The sequence below is a fragment of the Cajanus cajan genome, chromosome 7, assembly GCF_000230855.2.
Source record: "Cajanus cajan strain Asha chromosome 7, NIPB_CcT2T_4, whole genome shotgun sequence".
Classification (NCBI taxonomy): domain Eukaryota; kingdom Viridiplantae; phylum Streptophyta; class Magnoliopsida; order Fabales; family Fabaceae; genus Cajanus; species Cajanus cajan.
In genome coordinates this window covers 13,885,139-13,909,072 of record NC_138523.1, presented here as the reverse complement: position 1 = coordinate 13,909,072, position 23,934 = coordinate 13,885,139, and the positions used below count along the sequence as shown (strand labels likewise).

General features: G+C 30.5%; 1 pseudogene; it reads right to left on the bottom strand.

Moving 5' to 3' along the window:
* Positions 1–21,632: 21,632 nt before the first annotated feature.
* On the bottom strand, positions 21,633–22,920 carry LOC145949842 (uncharacterized; annotated as a pseudogene).
* Positions 22,921–23,934: the final 1,014 nt, after the last annotated feature.

The window sequence follows — 23,934 nt, the reverse complement described above, 5'->3', positions numbered from 1 at the left end:
TTGATTGATGTAGTTGCTTCATATAGATAGTTTATTTACTTTTATATTATGTTGCTTCTTTGAATTAAAGCTTACCCTTAAATATTTCTTGTGGTTGGATTATGATGATCATTCTTATTGTGAGAGCAAGATCATAAGATTAGGAGTGAGGATGACCCAATTTTCAGGAGCCTTGCTGGACGATGGTAGTGTTGCTTGAGCTACCTTGATGTAGTTATTTTGTAGTTGTTGCTTGACCAACAACTAGAACCTATTAGTTGGATTCGTGTAGATATGTATATATATATGTATAAGATATATGTTGTAGTTCCACTAAAGAATATTTATTATTTCAATATATTATGATTTTCCTGCACACACATGCACACACACATTTATATATATTATTGTATGTATATCTATAAATTGCTTAAATGATATATTCATAGTTCAGTTAGATTTATATATTTTGTTATGTTAATTGCTAAACTATAAAATATAGGGATCTATCCGGTCATTATTGTACTTGCACGAGGGTACGTCGGTGATTTCGTTGCGTCCCCTGAGTCTTCATCCTCCATATGCTTGTCCTAAGGAAGAAAGGAGTATGTACAAAAGACACTCCAATGCTCAAGTCAATTCTCGGTGTCAAAGAGATCAATGCTAATTAATCTTGGTAATTATGAAAACGTACCTTTTTTGTTACTAATCATCCTTATTTATAATAATCTTAATGGGTTTAGGCCCACAACGAGATCCATTAGTGTTAATATGTTAGGTTGTGTGAGTCATTGTAAAGAGCTAATGACTCCTCAACTTGTTTCATGTTTGTACAATTATGCCGAGAAGTCTTTGGCCTTCCTATTGTATCTATCCGGTATAATTATAGCTATCAAAACGGGTAGCCCGACCCATATAAGACCCACCTTAACTTACTTTAAAAACGAGCCAACCTGACCCGACCCACTTTTAATTTTCTCAAAATTTTCCTGGCCCAGCCTGGCCCACCACGAGTTAGTGGGTTATAAGAGCCAGACTACCAACCCACCAAAAAATTTTTAAAAAAAATCATGAACAAAATTCAAAATTTTAAATTAACTATAAATTAACATAATAATCATAAAATTAGCATCATTAATAGTCATAAGTCATAACTCATCATACAAAATTAAATACAAACTATGATAAAAGTTCAAAATAAAAAATTTCAATGTCCTATTATACACAATTAACTATACAGTAGAAATTCTTTAAATTAATACTCGATAAATTAATAAACTCTCTAAAATAATAAATTTGTCCGGTCTCACTTGGGCCAATGTAAAAAATTGAAAAACTCGATAAAATAATAAGATAATTTTTCGGGAGATCCCTTTATAATTTTCGGTCCCAAGAAAATCCTAAATTAATAATTCATAGAAAATGAAAAAAAAATATATTACACTCTATTGAAATATGATTCAATAGTTGTCTGTACTTCAAAAGTCATTATTGATTTCCAATGCATATGTACTTCAAAAGTTACTAATTTACGTTGAGTCCCAAGGTTCGCTATAACGTAATTCTAAGAGGCATAGACTAATTTGCCTTTTATTTGGTATATACAGTATAATTACTTAAAAACTCTTTAAATTAATAATTATTAATTTATCGATAAATTAATAACTCTCTAAATTAATAAATTTCTCCAGTCCTGACATTATTAATTTAAAGAGTTTCTACTGTAAACCATAATTAAATTTCAATTTTTAAAAAAAGTGGGCTAGTGGACTACCTGGCCCACCACGAGTTCAACCCAAGTGAGCCGGGTGAAAGTGGATCAGGTTAAAATATACTTACTTATTATAAAATTTTTATTTATTTTGGCCCGACCCGACCCATTTTCAAGGTGGATCGGGTTGACCCACGGGCCACGACCATTTTGACAACTCTATACATAATAATGATGACAATGATGGTTGTCACTGCAACCACGACTCATGTCCCCACTATATTAGAGTTTATTGTTATGGTGATAATTGTACTTGTCACCATTGCCACAACCAATTATTCCTTTTGAGTTGTTGATAATGTTTTATTAATTCACTCAAAATGGAATTTATTCTAAATATCTATACCATGACTGCTTATCACCTCAATATGATTAAATATCTAAATAGCAAAAACATTTGTATATGTTTTAATGATATTATGTATGAGTCAGATATATTATGATAAATTCATCAAATTGTATCTTTCACAATAAAATTTGATAGATGAAATATTGAGTAATTTTTTATAATGTAAGAGATGTTTATAATAGAATTAATCATATATAATAATTTATTATTTTTAATCAATTGTTCTCATGTTAATATATAAGTAAAATCACACACACGCATATAATGTTTCGAATTCTAAATGGTTAGAGATACATGTTTTTTCTTTTACTTTTCCCTTTCAAATGAATGTAAGGATGAGTGTCTCTAGCCTAATAAATATTATATACACGAATTGGAATACCCATTGTACGAATTATTTTTAATATCACATTCTTTGTCTAAAAAAAAGTAGTTTTAGGATTGTTTTTTAAAATTTTTTAATTTTATAAATTTAGTCAATAATTTTGAATTTGAGTTTTGGTTATGAAATTATGTTAAATAAGAAGAATCTTGTTATATATAATAGTCTATTCAACTCAAACATATTGTCTTAAATAATAGATATGATACATGTAGTATAGAAAAACAAAACTAATAAAACAGAAAATAAAATTAAAATTAACTAACCATGTATTCTTAAAAATTAAAAGTACATTTTTAACTCTTCCAATTTATGTGTTTAATATTTTATATTTATTTACCATATATTATGTGATACACCATACACGAGTATCTGCTGGTTGTTAATAACTATCAATTATCATTTTATCGCCTCAAATGTCAAACTACATACTCAATGTTTTTTTTTTTTTTTTTTAATTTAATTTGACTGCATACTCAATGCTTAATGAGTCCTAAATTGCGTAAAAATAAAAATAAAATAAAATAAAATAACCAAACAAAATAACTTGTGCTACTTAGCGAAGCCGTCCAAATCCAAATATTGAAAATGCAAGTTTAACCATTATGTGGGCCTTGTCAACCGATCATATGGTCCCCCTATCATTTTCAACGAGTCAAAAAGTTATTATAAAAAAAATAATTAAATCCTTTTTAACATTTTTCTTACTAATCTTTTTCATTCTTCAATGTAATAAATATTAAAAACGTTTTCTACTTTTTAAGTGTTAAATATATTTTTAATTTTATAAAATATTACAAATTTTTATAAAAAAAAGTATTAAGATAATAATTATTTCGAAGATCACATCCACCAATAATATGATAATGTATAAGTGAATAATAAAACTCATTTTTAAGTTAGATTTGTAGAATTGAGTTAGACATCATCTCATACTTAAGATGGTATCATACTATATACTATCATTACTATTAGATCTTTTTGGTCATGATGGTGAGCATGACATGGTTCGTCCACAAATCCAACCTAGTATAATTTTTATGATGGATTTGGATATATAATACTTTAAACCATCCCAACCCTTCTTTCATTCTTTTTAAAATGTATAAATTTTTAGAATAATTGTGTTTTTTTTTATAAAACTTTTTTAAGTGATATAACTTTGTGTAATATTATATTATATTTATAATGTCATTATTCATTTTTCAAATATATGTTATAAAAATATACATTGATTTAATTATCTTTATTTCATAATTCAACTATACATGTGATAATATTAATATAATGAGTTAAAATATTGGATTGACCTGATCTTGTCTTATATATTTCAGGTTTTGATTAGGTTCAAGTTTAAATAAATAATTTGGTCAATTTTTTTAGATCAGGTAAGGATAAAGATATATCTGTCCCAACTTGCCCCTTGCCCACCCATACGATCACCTGTTGTTTATTTGTCATTAGATTATCTTTAATTTTTTAATCTTGCAAACTTCATTAGCATGAACAACGTGTGTTCGAAATCATACATTGACTACTAATATATATGACCAAAATAATGTATATTTTAATTTATTTTATAAGTTAATTTTGTAAGATTGAATGATGAGTTAATGAACATTTTTTAAGTATATCATTTGTCTATGAAAATAGAGGGAGGAATATGTTAAAGAAAAATACCAGGTCTCGAGTGCAGCTTAGTATGAAAAGAAAGAGATGGGGGGGAAGTTGGAGAAACTTTTTGGTTTCTTGTGCATGCGCGTGTTGATATGTATGAAAAAACAGTTTACCCTTTATGACTTTGAGGGTGAGAAAGGAATAGTTCATTGATTGATAGTGGAGCTTAGCATATCCATTTTTAGTTCTTATAGTGCAACGTGAATAGCCAAGGAAAAAAGAGAATCTTTCTACTTTCACAAGGTTAGTTACATTACAAAACAAGTAACATGGAGCCAAATTAAAACCTGGTTGATGCACTATGATGCTGGTTAGTTATGTTACTTTAATATCCCATTAGGCTCCTGTTGGGCAAGAAGATTATTTATGTTACCTTGAAACATTTATGAAAAGTGCAACACATTTATATTAATTAATGAATTGGTCATTCGAAATGTTAGCTTTGTTACATATACTTGTCTAAGGATACACTCGTAATCTTCTAGTAATCTGAGAGCGAATGAGAGCTTCGGGTGGATGCTTCGAAGGGAGGAGGTACCTGCAAAAGGTACTTCGACGCTCAAGTCAAGACAAGCACGAATCTCGATAGTAATAAATGAATAGTGACATACATCGTTTTGTGTGACCTATTTATACTAGTTATGATGAGCCCTGAGCGTGATAGGCCTCCTCTGACTTACCAAATTAGGTAATACGATGCTAATCGGCTGATTACACCTTAATCACGTGTTTGTCCTTGTTAATCACGATTGTCGTCTTAATTGTTACATTCAGTCATCTCGGCCGTTGGCCGAGCCGAGTGGTGGAGGACCGGGGTTGTCCTTTCTGGTCTCGGCCCCTCGCCGAGCTAGTACGTCATTAGGAGGGCCAGCAAATTACGCTGTCCTGGTCAAACTGATGGCTTCGTAAGTTCTGCCATGTTTGAGAGCCACGCTAAACCAGCTGTGGAAGTCCTTGTTCCGGTTATCTCGACGACCAAGATGGCCAAGACTATTGCATGAACAACCTTTGTCTCGGCCAGGTGTCACGTGCCTATCACGTGACTGATAGGATCTTCCCGGTACATTACATGTTTTGCGTGTCAAATTGTCAACCTCTGTCGAACTATCCTTATTTTAAAAATGTTATATTGAACTATGATCGTTTTTTATTTGTTATGGTCCAAAAGTTCTAGAATCGTTTGGTTTTCTCTCTTGACCTATATATTTTCAACAAAATGGCTTAAATAGGTGTTAATATTTGAAAATTTCACCAATATTAAATTTTCATAAATTTAACTCTGACCACCACTTTTATCATTTTTTTTAATCTTGAAAATAAAGTTTATGACATAAAACATTTTAAATTTAAAACATATTTAGTCCTTTAAATATGTTAATATATTATTAATAGGATAATACAAAGAGTGATGTCCATGTGATATATAAATTATGTGTTAATGACCTAGTATCATAATGTAACTGTAAAAGTAAGAGAAAAAGTAATAAAAATATTTAAACTTAAAAATTATAATCCACAATTCTTAATTTTAAAAGATAAAAATTACCCCACTGAACTAATACGTTTTTTTAATATATAAAAGGAGATTATAATATATATATATATATATATATATATATATATATATATATATATATATATATATATAATTTCAATGAGAATCAAAGCATACGTTGATAGCTTGTGTATGCAATTGGTTAATGCAAACTTCTTTTTATTTGTTTATAAATTTATATATATTTATTTATCTTACATAAGGAAAAGGTCTTTCTATCGAAATTCTAAATCCTAAATCTTAATATATATATAAATAAGGCTATTTACTTTAACAGTAAATTTTGAGAGATTTAATTACTTTATTTGATAATTCATATTATATATTAAATTTTAATGATTTAATTATTAATTTAAAAAAATTTTAATGCATAAATTAAATCTACAAATTTTAAAAAATTTAAAAATTATATGAAACTTTGTTTCATTAATTTAAATTGACGAAAAATCATAAAAATATTTTATATTTTAATTTAAATTTATATAATAAAATATTATATGATTAATTTTTAAATTTTTAAAAAATTTATAAACTTGATTTATGATTTAAGAATTTTTAATTTAATAGTTAAATTGTTGAAATTTAATGTAAAATATGAATTATTTGAATATGATAAGTCTACTAAAACTAATTCTTAGTATTGAAATAAGTAAATCTCTCACACATATATATGTATGTATATATGTACGTGTGTGAGAGAATGAAAGATGTTTGTTGAATGTTTAGAAAAGCAAATGAGGCTCTTAATTTTGAAGTCAATATTTTAAAAATCAAATGAGAGATCAAACTATGTAACCAATGAAACTAATAACATTTCCCCATTCAACACTCGCTTTTTGGATCTGGTTAGTGAGACCCTTAAATTAAATACTTGGATAATAATTTCAAAATTCTACCGAATTTAAAATATATGAAAATTTGTATTTCAAATTCTTTATTTTAATAAAGTATTTCAACTTTTAGTATACGTATTTTTATTAAATAGTTTATTTAAATTAGGGGTGAAAATGAATCTATTTATTCATTATCAATCTGATTCATCCATAAGTAAATTCATCTAATCTATATCTATTACAATAAAGTAAATAATGGATCTGATCCAATCTATCTATTTAACTTTATTGATAGTCAGTTATCCATCCACTATTTTTTTAAAATCCATTGAACTATAATATGAGATATTTATTAGATTGAGATTTTAAAAGATTATTTGGATATAAAAAAAGTCTTAAGTTTTAAAAGACTATGTATAAGAATGTAATGACTTATAAAAAAAAAAAGAGAAAGATACAAAATATTTCAAAAGTAAAAATTAATTAATTTTTAAATATTACTTTTATGGATGGATCGGATATCCACCCATAAAAAAGTTGTTAATAAATGTATTGGATGAATTTTCTTACTTTAAATGAATAGAATGGATTGGATTTTTATGAATTTTTAATGAATCTAAATGGATTAATGGATTATTTTTATCTGATTTATTATGGTCTGCTTAAAAATTATTTGATCTATCCATTTGTTACTCCTAATTTAAATGATTGAGATTTTGAACAAAATTTTATCAAAAGAAAATATTATCCAATTTTTAAAAAATAAAAATTCAAAAAGTTTATTTTTTCCAAAAATAAAATAATTAAAATGATTAGTTATTTTTAACTGTGAAATATTGTAAATAGTGAAGAAAAAGTAAACATTGACAGGTACTTAATATTAATAGAAGTGTACACTTGCATCTTATGAATAAAAAGGTATTTGTTGATGGAAATAGATAAAAAGAAACATGAAAGAGAGATCAAACAGGGCGATTGAGGAGATGTGCATAAGAGAGAGGGAGGTAAAGGAGTGAGAATCGTATGTATAAAAGATGGAGCCAAAGCAAGGGTGAGTAAAGAATATGCCACAACAAGTTTATCCGTCTCATTTTAAAATTTTTAAAAATAATTTAATTTTATATAAAGTAAATTAATATAATTTACTGTTATTATAAATATTTATAATTATTTATTGTTGATAAAAATATATGTTACAAATCTTAAAAATATTTATTTTTATTTTATTTTATTTCTTACTTCTATATTTAAAGTTCTATATTTTATAAAAATTTATAAATATTCATAAATATATATATATATATATATATATATATATATATATATATATATATATAAAATTCATGGATACATCACTGAATAAAGTGGATGATGGGTGTTTCTATACCCACTCTTCCCATAACCATCCCCATCTTTTTTTTATTTTATTTTTTATTTTTTACATAATTACAATCCCTAAAATAGTAATATTTGATACATGAAATTATTAGGGTCGTATTTTTTAAACCTTTGCTTGTAAACTAAATCTAAATGGATGTTAAAATGCTCTATAATATAGCTTTCTTACACGCTCCTGTAAATATTTAAAATAAAATATTCAATAAAAAAGCACGTACATTCAAATTTGTAATTAAAATGATTACAGTAGAAAAAATCCTTTCTTTTTTCTTTTCACAATAATGTTTTAGCTCCACGGAATCCAAATTTTCAAAGATACCCAACAAATCTCATCCTTCCACTAGTAATCAATAACCTCGTAGAAGTTTCATTATTTAAATTATATGGAAATTTAAGTGTGAAGAAGAGTTTCATATTACATAAAAATGAACATATTAAATAATATATGAATAAAAATTTCATGAATATGATACTTAAAATTTTGATTTATATTATAATATCAAATTTATTTATGCGATTTACTCGTAAATATATATATTTTTTTAATGCTCAGCTCTCACCTGTGTGCTTGTGCGTTGGCAGCATCACACAGCACTAAGCCATTTTCCCATGAAATTATCTTATTATTATGATCTCGCTTTAAGAGCATCTCCAATGAGAGTTGCTTATAAGCAACTTCCTGTACCACATCACTGTTAAATCAGCTCTGGTTTATTTTATGAATTGTTTAAATTTTAGCAAAATTATTTATAGAAACAATTCTGCTAAAATTTAAGTAATCCATAAAGTGGGTTAGAGTTGATGTGGCAGTGATGTGACACAGGAAGTTGCTTATAAGCAACCCCCATTGCAATGCTCTAAGTGCCTCTTTAAGAAATTTGAATATCGAGTTCTTCCAACATCCAATTATTCAATTCAGGTTCTTCGAACTTAACTTACCATGTCTGCTCCAATATTGCATTGATACCATCAAACTTTAGTTTCAACTTCTTGGAATTGAGTGCCTCTACCATTAATTCTGTACAAAATTTCTCACCTGGACCACAGTGAAGAGTAGTGGCTCATGATGATCTTGACCAAGGATGACAAGGACGCTATTGCATTAAACCCAAGTAATTTTCAACTCTTATTATTATTATTATTATTATTTGTTTACTATTAACAAAGAGTTATATATATATATATATATATATTCACTGTAAGAATCTGTATCTAGCCGCCACATTATTCAAACACTTGAAGCTATCTATGAATTTTGTTATCCTTGTGATGCAATGGTATTAACTTGGAGAGGGTCAACCCAACGTACAGTAAACCCTAATGTCATTTTTTAATATAAAATTAATAGAAAAAATGGATGTTTTATAAAAAAATATAATAGTTTTTCTTCAACAATGTTCAACCTTTATTTATCAAGAAAAATTAATTATCACTATATTAAATCAATGGATAATAAAAACTGTATAAACACAGATACTGAATAATTTTTTAGGTCTAAAACAAGGACTTGACTTACTTTATAGTTGATACTGTGTTTGGATCGGGGGAAAGAAAATAAAAAGGACAAAAATTAAAGACACATAATATATGTTTTTAATTAAAGAGAAAATAAGAAAAAAAAAAGGAAAAAAAATGATTATTTAGAAATAAAATTTAAAATATTCTTTTTTTTTCTCTTCAATTTAAATTTCAAAAAATTTCTTCTCCCTTCATTTTCTAAACCATACAAGGATAAAATATTAACATCAATACAGAAAAAATGTTAATATTACTATCTAATTAACATCATAATAACCACGTTCTTTCGAATTATGTATAGCTTAAGAGCATTTATAATGAGAGTTTATAAGCAACTCTCATCTACTTTAAATAGATTCCATACTGTTATGTCACTGCTCATAAGTAACTTATATTACATTTTTATAATTTTTACTCCAATGAAAGTTGCTTATAAGCACCTTCACTTTTTAACCACTCATACTTTATTTTTAATAAATTTTAAAAAATTTAACTATTATAGTTGTTGACATCAATGAAGAAAGGAAATATTAAATTATTTTTTTATTCTTAAGCAACAGTATTTTATATAAGTAACGTTGTTTAAATTTTAGCAATTTGACTTACTATGTCAGCATGTTCCAATGAAAGTTTTTTATAAGTAATGAGAGTTTAAACTTAAGAACCAGATAAGAATCTAACATTGGAGATACTCTAATAATAATATAATCACGTTCTGTACATGTGATGATTTTTTTTAAAGGAGCTATTTCTCACGCATGAAATTTCATTTAAGATAAAGTTGTGTGACATTCAAACACGTTGCCCATTTTTTTTCTCCCTTTTGTCTCTGTACTTTCTCTTTAGCAAACTATGGGTATGCATGCTTATAATTTACAAATGATTCATTGGTGCAAAAGCAAGTAGGAGGAGGAAGACAAGTTGTAACATGCTTTCAATAGTGGCCGACCTTAATTCAACATAATACATATTTTTTGTTTTCTTTTGATGAGTCAATAAACATAATACTAATATATTTTACAAACATCATAGGAAAAGAGAGGGTTATCGTTATTGTCAATGTGGCACTGAATTTGGTCAACCCACAACCCAGTCAACCACTTGGGCTCGTAATGGGCCTAGTTCATCAAACGCGACATTTCACACGAATTTTCACCGTAGTAGTGGGACGTGGACCACACGGTGATAATTCACTTGCTTCGTTTACAATCATCTAACACAATCCTTCTTTGTTATGACCCAGTGAGTACACTTACCGAGTCAACCCGTGCTAAAACTTTATTTGGATAATAAAGCTTAGTCGTATTAGTAATGATTATTATTTTTTTATCCCAATAATTTATACAAGCTTTTAATATTAACTTTTTTTCGTAAATTATTAAGGTAAAACTTTAAGTTTTGTTTAAAACACTAAAAATATTTATGATATACAACTAAATTTTATAGTTAAGAACGTTATAAAAAATTTTCCCTAATCGGTTGGTAAAACCGATTCAAGTAGGAATCACTAATATGAAAAATATTCTTTACATCATAAATTTACATTGGTTTCTAGAAATCTGATATAGAATGAGGGATGACATTCATTATTACAATATTAGGATGGACATTTTACATATATAGGTTGTTATAGAACCATTTAGAAAAATACTTTTCTAGATACAAAGTACTATTTTAAAAGGGTTTCAGACTTAAAGTGTACTTCTTAAAAGGCATGCAAAAAGATAAGAGCAACTCACAAGATAAATTGATGAATAGGTGACAATATACTATATTTTTGAATTTTGAACAACAATTTTGTTCACCCGCAATAGGTTGTTCTTACAAATACATAGGAAGATTAGCATCATGTTTATCAAGTTATACTTGACTACTAGTGAAAGCATTAAATGAAGTATTTAATGTTCCAATGTTAAAATTATGAAGAACGGAAAGAGAAACTTTTAAGAGACATGCAAGATTCTTATTGTTTTTTTGTTCCTCGTTGTTTTATTCATTCATCCTCAATGAAGCTACCAGCAATTCTTCATGCACTCCAAGACCCATTTCTACCAAATCTAGCTAAACCTACAACTAGAAAATGAGTGTTTAAAAGTGGTAGAGGTAATTTATCAAACATAAATGAATATAACGACTGGAGACTTATAATAACATAAATGTGAAACAAAAAGGGAAGAAAAGCTTCCATACAAATAGTGGATCAATATCGAAAATAAAAATTAAGATGCCTAATTTCTCACACGTGGCCAATGTAACTAGTTAAGTTTTACTCGCAATAGAGAAATTATAGACATCTTGTTTTCAATTTAGTTATTGTAATAAGAAAATCACACTAATTAATATTTTGATATACATGATTTTTTTATGCATATATTTTGACATACAAGGTGAATATATATATATATATATATATATATATATATATATATATATATATATATATATATATATATTGTTTTGTGTATAACTGATTTTGTATTTATAGTTTTTGAATTGAAATATCATATAATAAAAATGTCGATGTATATAATTTCAATTGTATTTAAAAATAAATAGATTTTCTACATTATGTTGTGACTAGCTATAATAGAAAGCTCCATTTCTACACCAATTGTGACCACAACTAATCTAATTCCGGATTATAGTTATAAACCCAAACTAATATATAACTAGTTCTAGATTAGTTCTTTATGTGTGTCCCATATTCTAGAGAATTGGTGACTAATCAGCCAATGAAACTAGTCTGAAAAGTCTTGATGTAATTTCTTTTTAGAACCTTTTTAAACTAAAACATACTAATTATTTTAAATATAAAAATTTACAAATGATCTTTTTAGAAAATTTCAACATATAATGCGATTTGACCAATATTAATCGGTTAGTGTGACAACACGGTATCAGAAATATGGGAGGGGAACCATCTAAAATATTATCATATAATAATAATAATAGTAACAAATGATGTATTGCGTAATATCACAACACTATGAGGGCATTTCCACACCCACTTGTTTTATATAAGTGCCCCCTCCTCTGCCATTGTCAAAACCTTCTCACTCTTGAGCTCAAAACTAAATTCTGAATCACCAACAAAATTAAGCGAAGCCATGGGGAACTGCTTAGTTCTACTACAAGAAGACGTGGTAAGGGTGATGAAAAGTGATGGTAAAATCCTCGAATACAAAGCACCGATCAAAGTTGACAAAGTTATGAAGCAGTTTCCAGGCCAAGCAATATCTGAGTCACTACCACTCCGGCACCATCTTCACCCCAACACAAGACTTCTCCAAGGTCAGTTATATTACCTAGTGCCTCTGCCAGCACCAAAAGTTGCCAAGAAGAGAGAGAGGTTAGTTGAACGTCAACAAGTGGAAGAAGGTGACGTCGTTAGGGTTAAGCTTGTTCTTAGTAAGCAAGAGCTGAAGGATATGCTGCGAAAAGGAGGGGTTTCTGTTAATGAGGTCTTGGCTTTAGCTCAAGGTGTAGATGTGTGTAGAAAAGATAACGATGGTTCTCCACCGTGGAAACCAGCGTTAGAAACCATACTAGAATAAAACTAGATTTAGAATGCAACATGTTTGGATATGAAGTTAAAAAGGTTTTTTGAGAGATTCTTTAATGAAAATAAAGATTTCTTTTAGTAAAGAAACTCTCAAAGTATTACTAACTTATATCTAGACAAACTCATGCATGTCTTTTTTAAGAGTCCTTTTTAGTAGTTTTTTCTGACTCTGCTTTTAGTTTACTTTGTTACAAACTTACGATATGTTAACTACAGTTATAGTTTTAGATTTTTAATTTGGGATTATGGTTGCAGTTTCTCACAAGTTATTAAAATTACATGAGTATATGAAGATGATGCAATTTTTAACACGGTTAGGAGTGGAGGGAGGGGACCTGTAGGACTATAATTCTCCTCATTTTTTTAAAAATGTATTAAAATTATTTTAATTTTTTTCTCCTAAAATTTATAAAAAAAAATATATTATAGGTTGATAAATAAAAATTATCATATTATATTACTCTTATGAAAAAAAAAAGAGAAGTATAAGCATGATTAATATATAATGCATTAAAAAGAGAAATAAAATAAGTCTAAATGATAATGAAATATTTTTAATGTTAAAATATTTACATACAAATGTTTTAAAAAAAAATTGACCCTGTCCAAATAAAGTTCTAACTTCATCTCTACACAAGGCCATGAACACCTATCAAATCCACAAATTTTGCAGTGTGTAGAGAATTATAAAGTTTACTTACCAAAATATCTTATATAACGTTTAATTATGACCAAAACAATAAAAAGGTTTGATAATTATTGACAACTAAAAAGATTAATTAGTATAATATCAATTATTTTTTAGAAAATTTTTGGTGTGTAGTAATGCGTAATGAATCTCTTTTATGTCAAAAGTCAAGAACAATATGGTTATTAGAAGGGGATCATAATACAAAGTACTTTCATATAAGGGTGAATTGGAGGAGGAGATAATATAACCTAAGGGGATTGAATATAGGGGATATTGGGTGGAAGAACCAAAGGTAGTTAAGGAGGAAGTAAAAAGATTTTTCCAAGACAGATCTTGTGATCATCAAAGGCAAACACCTCAACTGAATGGGGTCAATTTCTAGTGTATTTCAGTCGGAGAGAGGGCAGAATTAGTCTCAGCCTTTACAGAAACTGAGATTAAGTCTATTGTGTGGGAATGTGGCAGTGCAAAAAGCCCCAACCTTGACGGGTACAATTTCAAATTTCTAAAAGAGTTTTGGTCCTCGTTAAAAGGTGATATTGTGCAGTTTTTGGTGGTGTTTCAAGAACAAGGCAAGCTCCCAAAAGGAATTAATTATTCATTTATTACTCTTATCCCAAAGATTGATGACCGACAGTGTTTGGGAGATTTTAGACCCATTTCTCTAGTTAATAGCATGTACAAGATTCTTGCTAAAGTTTTAGCAAACAAACTAAAGAAGGTACTTCCAGCACAAATAGATAAAAACCAGAGTGCCTTTCTAGAAGGAAGAAACCTCCTACATAGTATGGTAGTTGCTAAAGAGGTTCTTGATGAGGCAAAAAAAGAGAGGAAAAGTTGTTTGGTCTTTAAAGTAAACTACGAAAAAGCCTATGACTCTATCAATTGGAATTTTTTGAAATACATGTTTCACACGTTAGGGTTTTGTAACAAGTGGATTGCATGGATTTCAGTATGTTTGGAATCAAGCTCCATTTCTATTTTAGTCAATGGCAGTCCTACTTAGGAATTTAAACCTCAAAAATGTCTAAGGCAAGGTGACCCACTCGCCCTTTTCCTTTTTATTATTGTAGCTGAAGGATTATCTAGGTTAATGAGAACATCAACCTCTAAGAAAATATATGAAGGTTACTTGCGTGGGAAAGAAAAAATAGGAGGTTAACATGCTTCAATATGATGATGATACTATCTTTGTGGGTGTAGCTAACCTTAAAAACGTTACTGTCATCAAGAGTATGTTGTGGTGCTTTGAGCTGGCATCGGTTCAGAAGGTGAACTTTATAAAGAGCAAGTTCGGTGCCTTAAGAGTGAAGCCTAATACCTTGGAGAATTATGCAATGGTATTGAACTGTAGACTTCTCAAAATTCCATTTGTGTACCTAGGAATTCTGATTGGAGCCAATCCTAGAAAAGTGGGGACCTGGGATCAAATAATAGGAAAAATCAAAAAGAAATTATCAGTGTGGAAGCATATCCTTTTTATCCATGGTTGGTAGAATTTGCCTCATCAATTCAGTTCTAACCTCCCTACCTCTGTTCTTTTTATCATTTTTTAAGATGTCTCGTGCAGTGGTAAAGAAAATAGTGACTCTACAGAGGAGGTTCTTGTGGAGATGTGAAGAAGGGAAACAAAAGGTTTCTTGGGTGAGTTGGGAGAAGATATGTAGGCCTAGGAAATGTGGTGGGTTGGGGATTAAAGACATCTCTACTTTCAATGAGGCTTTACTATCTAAATGGAGGTGGACTTGTCTCAACAAATGGAAGACCTGTGCTGGAGGGTATTGGACTCTAGGTATAAGGGCCGACATAATCTCAACAGTCAAGAAAATTGTAAATCTTTCTTCCATTTGGTGGAGAGATCTCAAAAAGGTCTGTGGGGGGTGACAATCAAGTGCAATGGTTTGATAAAGCAGCCATTTGGAAAGTAGGGCAAGGTAACCAAATCAGATTTTGGTCGGATAGGTGGCTAGGGGATGATTATTTAACAAAATGTCTACCTAGAGAATTCTAAAACTTTGAACAACAAAATGATACGATAGATAAAATGGGTAGTTGGGTTGACTCAACATGGAAATGGGACCATAAATGGCCTAGAATTTGGTTTTGAATGGGAACTGCCCCAATTCAGAGATCTTGAACATCTTCTCTCACGAGTCAGTCTACAACAAGGAAGACAAGACACTTGTTATTGGAGTCCAAGTTTGTTTGGGACCTTCTCGGTCAAGTCAGCATACAAAGAGTTACAAACATTGATGGTAGATTTCTCATAAATTGAAAAGTTTAGTCATATTTGGGATGTTTCTATCGCTCCTAAAGCTGCTATTTTTCTATGGAGACTTCTTCATAATGCATTACCTACTTTTAGCTGTTCTTGAATCAAAAGAAAAAACACAAAAATGGAGGGTCATATGATGTGCCATTACTTGGAATATTTGGAATTAGAGAAATGCATGTGTATTCAGGCATAATCTGTTTGTTCAGCAAAAATTAATGAATGAAATCATATTCTCACAGCTTGGAAGTGGTTTGAGTGTAAATTAGAACAATTTTCATATTCCTTTCTACTTATGGTCAATTAATCATGGTCTGTGCATTTAAAGAAGTACTTGACTGGAGCTGATGGGTCACTCTTAGAAAGATTACTGCAACATGCACAAAGAGGTTGAATCAATAAAAGTTACGTGCCTGATGAAAAAGGTTCTACTCCTTCAAGTGAAACAAATTGCAATGAAGATTCCAATAACCCATGAAGATGCTGATAAGATGCTGGAATTGTGGGTTAGTTCAAAAAGGTTTAAAGTTGGGAAGTGGAGGGGGGATTATGTACTCTATTATGGGTTTGTTCTATTATAAATAGAGGCCTAGTGTTAGGTTGTTTTATGTATCTAAACTATTATCTATTTTTTGAAGTTCCTAGTTAAAATATAATTTGATATCACAAAATCAAATTAGTTTTGACTAAGGGTAATATAACCTTCTAATTATTTTATGTATATGGATTTTGGTACCCTTTGTACCTCTATATATTTATATAAATATTTGTTGACTGATGAAAAAATAATATTAACTTTTTTATAAATATTATATTAATACAAAATATTTATCATCAAAATTAATAAATAAAGATCATAAAGATATATAAAGTGAGTATTTTCTTATGGATATACTGTATTTCATACTCGAAGTATCTGTTGTTTAGTTTTCATTTCCAATAATCCTAATGACGAGGACGCGCCATGTACACAAGACCAACATGGCCGTACATGTCAGCACTTCACCCTCCTCTTTATTTTTTAGGCACGCCACATCATCTTAATGGTCACTAATTTTACAAAATACTAGGATGATTTAAGAAGCTTCCCACAGAAAATCAAACTTCTGAAACATATATATTATACTATTTTGATATCCTCCAAATATATGCCCGTGGAAATAATCGAAATTAAGAAAAACGACGAGAACGTTAGGGATCATAGATTTTAAACGTTTAAACTATGGGTAAAATAACGGTGTTGTATTTCTCTTATTATTGTGGTTGCTATGCAAATTCCCATTCCCACTATTAGTCTATTAGCAGCATGATAGCAGCCCAAGTACAACTAAAGGAAGTGAAGAGAAACGGGCTAAAAAAAACACTCAGAAGCCTAGTTGGCATAAAGATTATGCTTTTTTAATTAAAATAGTTGGCCCAATTTCTATCTTATAAGCCCAATTATGTTTCCAAGTTGTATTTATTCTAGCATGATGAAATGAAAAGGCAGCAGATTATTCCCCTTTCTTTTGGTAGCTTTAGTGTTGGGAGATTTGGTCTATCTCGAAGCAAGACCTTGTTAGGAAAAACTATCAAAAATCCTAACAATTTTGGTGCTTTCATTTTCATCCATGCCTCCTCAGAAGGATGTGGACGAAACCTTGGCAGCCTTGGCCGACCGCATCACCACCTTACAACAGCAACAAGAGACCCGTTTTGACAACTTTCAATCCCTAATGGATGCCAGGTACGAATCCATCAATGGTATCCTAGCCATTATCGTTGAAAAACTTGCTGCTGTTCAACCTTCCTCTTCATCCATTATTGATACCAACCTTCCACCTCCCCCTACTAATCTCAACAGCCCTGGACCTGAGGGTTCTACTCACCATAACCCACCTCCCTTTCCCTCTCTTACCCCAAACCCTTTTTCCACCCCTTTTACCCCTCCACCCTTCACCACTATACCTCGTCAGGCTTTCCCACATAACCCTATTCATGCTTTTCGACCTCCTAAGTTACAACTTTCTCATTTTGACGGTTCTGAACCCCTTGATTGGCTATTCCAAGCAGAACAATTTTTCTCTTACCATCAAATTCCCTTTGATTCTCGTTTGCCTATGGTTTCTTTTTATATGAAAGGCGATGCTCTTTCATGGTTTAAATGGATGCTCCACAACCAACAACTTTCTGATTGGCATGCTTTTGAGCGTGCTCTAGAGCTCTGATTTGGCCCCACAGGATATGAAAATTTTCGAGCTGTGCTTTTCAAATTACGCCAACATACCACTGTCACCGAATATCAACGAAGGTTTGAGAAAATTTCTAATAGGGTTTTTGGCCTTCCTCCTGATGCTATTGTTGACTGTTTTTATTCGGCCTTCTACCTGAAATTCGACGTGAACTTGCTATCCTTAAACCCACCACCACTTCCCAAGCCACTGGTCTCTCAAAACTTATTGAAGCCAAGATTCGCGACTCCGAACCCAAAATTACTCTTAACCGCCTCCCACCTCTTCCACCCCCACCTGACACCACTACTTCACCCTTGCCCATTAAACGCCTTTCCCCTACTCAACTCCAAGAACGCAGAGCATAAGGTTTGTGCTTTAACTGTGATGCAAAGTATCACCCTGGTCATAAATGCCAAACCCCAAAATTTCTCCTTCTTATGACCGATGACCCTCCCTCTGACACTAAAACCCTATCACTCACTCCATGCCCCCTCACCGACTCCCCTGATACAGAAACCCCACTTATCTCATTTGACCAAGACACCCCACCAGCTGTCTACTTTCACCTGTCTACCCAAGCCATTTCTGGTTGTCCCTCCCCTCAAACCCTCCATTTCAAAAGGTCCATTTTAGGCCTCCCTGTTTCTGTCTTGCTCGACATTGGTAGCTCCCATAATATCCTTAAAACACGCATAGCCAATCACCTTAATATACCCATCACCCCTACACCTCAATTTCCAGTTATGGTCGGTAACGGTTCCCCCATTTTTTGTGTTGGTTTATGCCCCAAAGTCTCCCTCACCTTGCAATCCTATACATTTTCTATTCCCTTTTACTTGTTACCCATCCAAGGTGCTGATGTAGTATTGGGTATTGAATGGTTACGTACATTGGGCCCCATTGTTTCTGATTTTTCAATCCCCACAATGTCATTTACCATGTCAGATACCCCTATCACCCTTCAAGGCGATACCAACTTCACCCCTACACCAGCTACGTACCAACAACTTGGCCACCTTCTACACAATAATGCCATTGCTTTGTTATTTTCTAAAATTGACCTCCGCTCAGGCTACCATCAAATACGTGTACACCCCCCTGACATTCACAAAACAGCCTTCAGAACTTTTGATGGGCATTATGAATTCTTGGTAATGCCCTTCGGTCTCACTAATGTTCCCTCAACTTTCCAGGCAGCCATGAATGATTTGTTTCGACCACATTTGCGCAAATTTGTTCTAGTATTTTTTGATGACATTTTGATTTATAGCTCTAATATTCATGACCACTTAATTCACCTTAAGTTGGTTTTAGAGTTATTAACTACTAATCAATTTTTTGCCAAGTACTCCAAGTGTGTTTTTGCCGAGCCTACTATTGCTTATTTAGGGCACCTCATATCAGCCCAAGGAGTCCAACCGGACCCTGAGAAGATCAAGGCTATTTTTGCAATGCCCCGACCTCACGACCTCACCACACTCCGTGCTTTCCTCGGCCTCACCAGGTTTTACAGGCGATTTATTCGCCAATTATCTCACCTACCACCTTTAATGATGTGGCTGATGCACCTATTCAGGACTTTGTGGACAAAGTCCTTGCAAATGGGCCGGGTATTGATAGCAGCCCAAGTACAACTAAAGGAAGTGGAGAGAAACGGGCTAAAAAAAGCACTCAGAAGCCCAGTTGGCATAAAGATTATGTTTTTTTAATTAAACTAGTTGGCCCAATTTCTATCTTATAAGCCCAATTATGTTTCAGCATAGTTTAGTTTTTCTTTCCAAAAAAAAAGTTAGAATAGTTTTCTCAACTACTCGGGCCTTGGCTGGAGGGTGCTTGCTACCCTAGTTTCCAAGTTGTATTTATTCTAACATGATGAAATGAAAAGGCAACAGATTATTCCCCTTTCTTTTGGTAGCTTTAGTGTTGGGAGATTTGGTCTATCTCGAAGCAAGACCTTGTTAGGAAAAACTATCAAAAATCCTAACACAGCACTATACATAAGATGATGAGAAAGCGTCCACATCCAACGAAAGAGGGTCTTGGATTTCTATCACATGCATCATGCATGTTTTGACTTGTGAAGCCACTTTTCTTTTCTCTCTTTTTCTTCTTTCTTTCGGTTTTGATCAGAACCATATATAACACGTAGAATGCTGGCTAGGTTGTTGTTGATAATCAAAATTAGCATATATTTTGCAGCCAACACTAAACAAGGACTGTCTGTACACGAGTGATCAGAAACTACAAAACGTGAAACTAGAATCATTTTCGTGTTTTTTCCACCAAAGGTATAAAATGAATACTTTATTCCACAATTGATTCAAGTATTGTATACGTTTCTGTGTTTTTTTAATCGAGATTCTAGAAACGTTTAATTGAATTGTTTAACCAGACGCACTCATGATTATTCCATTTCCATTCCTATGTTTGGTATATATGTATGGAATCAAGGAATGGAATTTGGGTGAGTGAGGGGGCTTATTTAAAAGCTACACGATCTATCGTATGAAAGTATGAACTCCGACGAGTGTTCAATTCGTCATATTCGTTTCATAGAGGGGTTTCTAATTTTTCTTTTTTTCCGTATAAGAATCATAATTAGCATGGATAATGTTTAAATTTGTTACATGTCAAGTTTTAAATTGTAAAAAAATTTGAAGTTGAAAATATTTATTCCTCGTGATTGATTTATTATTTTGAAAAATAACATTTTTAAAATAATATTATTTTCATGAATATTTTTTACTCGTGTTTTCACAAAAATATTTCATAGGGTATTGAAACCTAACTTTTTTGACTTGAGAAACAAAGTTTTACTATAATAAAAATATCATTTTACCTTTATTAACTTATTTAATATGAGAAATAATTATTTTTAAAAAAATATTATTAAAACTTACTGTAAATATCTTTGATTCTTAAAAAACACATAAATATTTTTTTAAAATACGATCAATCAAATAAATTTTAGTGATTCTTATTAATCAAGATTACTGAATTCATGATTTTTGCATCATATTTTTAGACACGATAAAATTCTTTTCAATCAAACATAGGGGGTGTATTGGATTAGGATTTAAAGGACTTTTTTAGTTAAAAAAATCTTGCGAATTTTAAAAGACTTTGTAAGATTTTCATGACTTTTAAGATTTTGCAGGATTCTACAAGACTTAAAATCAGGATTTTAATGGATTTTGCAAGACTTTTAAATCAAGATTTTAATGGATTCTGTGGGATTTTGTAAAATTTTCGTGGATTTTTGACATTTGATAAGATTTCAAAAAATATTTCATACATTCAAATTTAAAAAAGTCAAAGAAAAAAATAATAAAAAACAACAATGTCTAGATAAATAATAATAATAATAATTCTCCATAATATCCTATCCTCTTAAATAGTATTCACCTACATATCCATAGCTATACTAGTCCTTCAAGCATTAACGTCTTCTCGCTTTTGCTCTTGAGTTTGAATAATAGGCTCAAAAGTATGATCTTTATTAACTGGTAACGTTGAAGATGAAGGTTCATCTACCGTTTCAATTGAAAATTAATCAAAACGACATTCTTTAAGTAGAAATTTATGTAGTGCTACACATACTAACTCAATTTTTACTTGTGTCTTAAATAAAAATGGAGGTGTTGACTTAAAAATTGTGAATCTTGATTTAAAAATACCAAATATTCGCTCGATCACATTCCTTAAAGACGCATGATGAAGATTGAACAATTCTTTCTCATTTTTAGGGTCATTACCCTGACCTGCAAAATCTTGTAGATGATATCTTACACCTCGAAATGAAGCTAAAAATTGGCGTGATTAGGAAATCCACAATCCACCAAAAAATATTTACCTAATTACATATGTAATATATATAATATTAATATAATAATAATAATAATAATAATAATAATAATAATAATTATTATTATTATTATTTAAAGAATAAGCATTTACGTTGAGCCACTTTAAGTCCATTTCTCCTTGTTATAACATCATTTAGTAGTTTAGAATCATGAGCGAACCCTCCCGCCCACTAAGAATGTACATGAACTCCAAATCAAAATTACAAGCGGCTAATACATTTTGTGATATCTTTCCATGACGATTACGATAACTACTTACATCTCGCCCCCTCACTATTGCTGGAATATGTGTCCCGTCAATAACTCCAATGCAATCCTAAAATTTAATATATATAACACTTCACCATATGAAAAATATAAATATAGTATTGTCAAATTTAATTATAATTTTTATTGTAAGATAATTAGTACATACCTTGAAGAAAGGGAAGAACCTTGTGCTTTCTCTAATTTTAGCTGGCATAGTTGATCCTGGTTTAGCCATCAAAGTAGTAGGTGTTATCGTATTCAAAGCCTTTAAAATCTTGTGAAAATTTTCACTTGTAGCAAATTGTGATCGGCCAAATGTGTTACGGATTACACAATATCGAGTATTCTAACCAACAATTTGTAGGAATGGTACAAGCATTTCTTCAACACAAATATATCGTGTATCCTCTATAGGTGTTTTTACTCTAAGAATTGCACATAATTTTCGAAAAACATATGGATACATCCTATAAACTTATCGAAATATTGCAGGATCATCATTTAATGCTCGGTGTATATAGTCATTTCCCATGTTAGTAATTCATTATCAATTTAATGGACGCTCAATTTGTTCATTACGTATCATAACTATAAATTGAGTCAACACATGCATTAATATGGCATCGTAAAATTCTTTGTCATCTATCTCTTTGTCACCCATTGCTTCTTATCTATTCACTACCTTCATACATGCTTGAATGTGACATTGTACCTATATAAAACAATATAACTAAAAATAATAATATAATAGAAAAATAAAACATGCTAAAATATTTCAATCAAGTACATAACACCAAAATAATATGATTCCACCATTCAAAATTTGTTCATACACAACCAAAATATAAAGCAAACACTTCAATCAAGTGCAATGTGTTCATACACAACCAAATTATAAAGAAAATACTCGATATTGTGTAATCCGTTACACCGCTCAATAACTTTAAATTAAATGTAAATTTTGTACATCTAACCGTTAGATTGAAAATTCATATCACTTTATATGTGTATATCAAATTTTGTTAAAATTGAACAACAACTTGAGGGTAATCAAAGTGTTCATATTTTAGTATATTTTGAAATAAATATATTACGTCAATTTTGTTTTATAAGAATGAAGTATCAAATCATCTTGGATTAATATAAAAATTTGTATATATGATCTAAGAGTAAAGAACTTTAAATCTAACGGTTGGATTTACAAATTTGTTAGAGAGAAGAACCATGCTTTCTATAACACCCTAGGATTTTTTTAAAAATAATTAATAATGACTAATTTGGATAATAACAATTTTACTTTATTTTATTATTAATAGTTGTTAGTCAAGTAGCCTCGTATAACTTAAGAGGAGGGGGGGGGGTGAATTAAGTTATCTAATTTTTCTTCTCTTTTTAAGTTTTTCAAACTTCTTTCTTATAAATTCAATATCATAAACAATTTGAATGTAATGATGCAAAAACTTCACAATCAAAATTAAAAGTATAGGGAAAGAGAATTGCAAACTTGATTTTATACTGGTTCGGCCAACCTTGCCTACATCCAGTCCTCAAGTCACCCACTTGAGATTTTTCACTATGCTTGTAACCTTTACAAGACTCAAATTCTCCAACACTTAGGA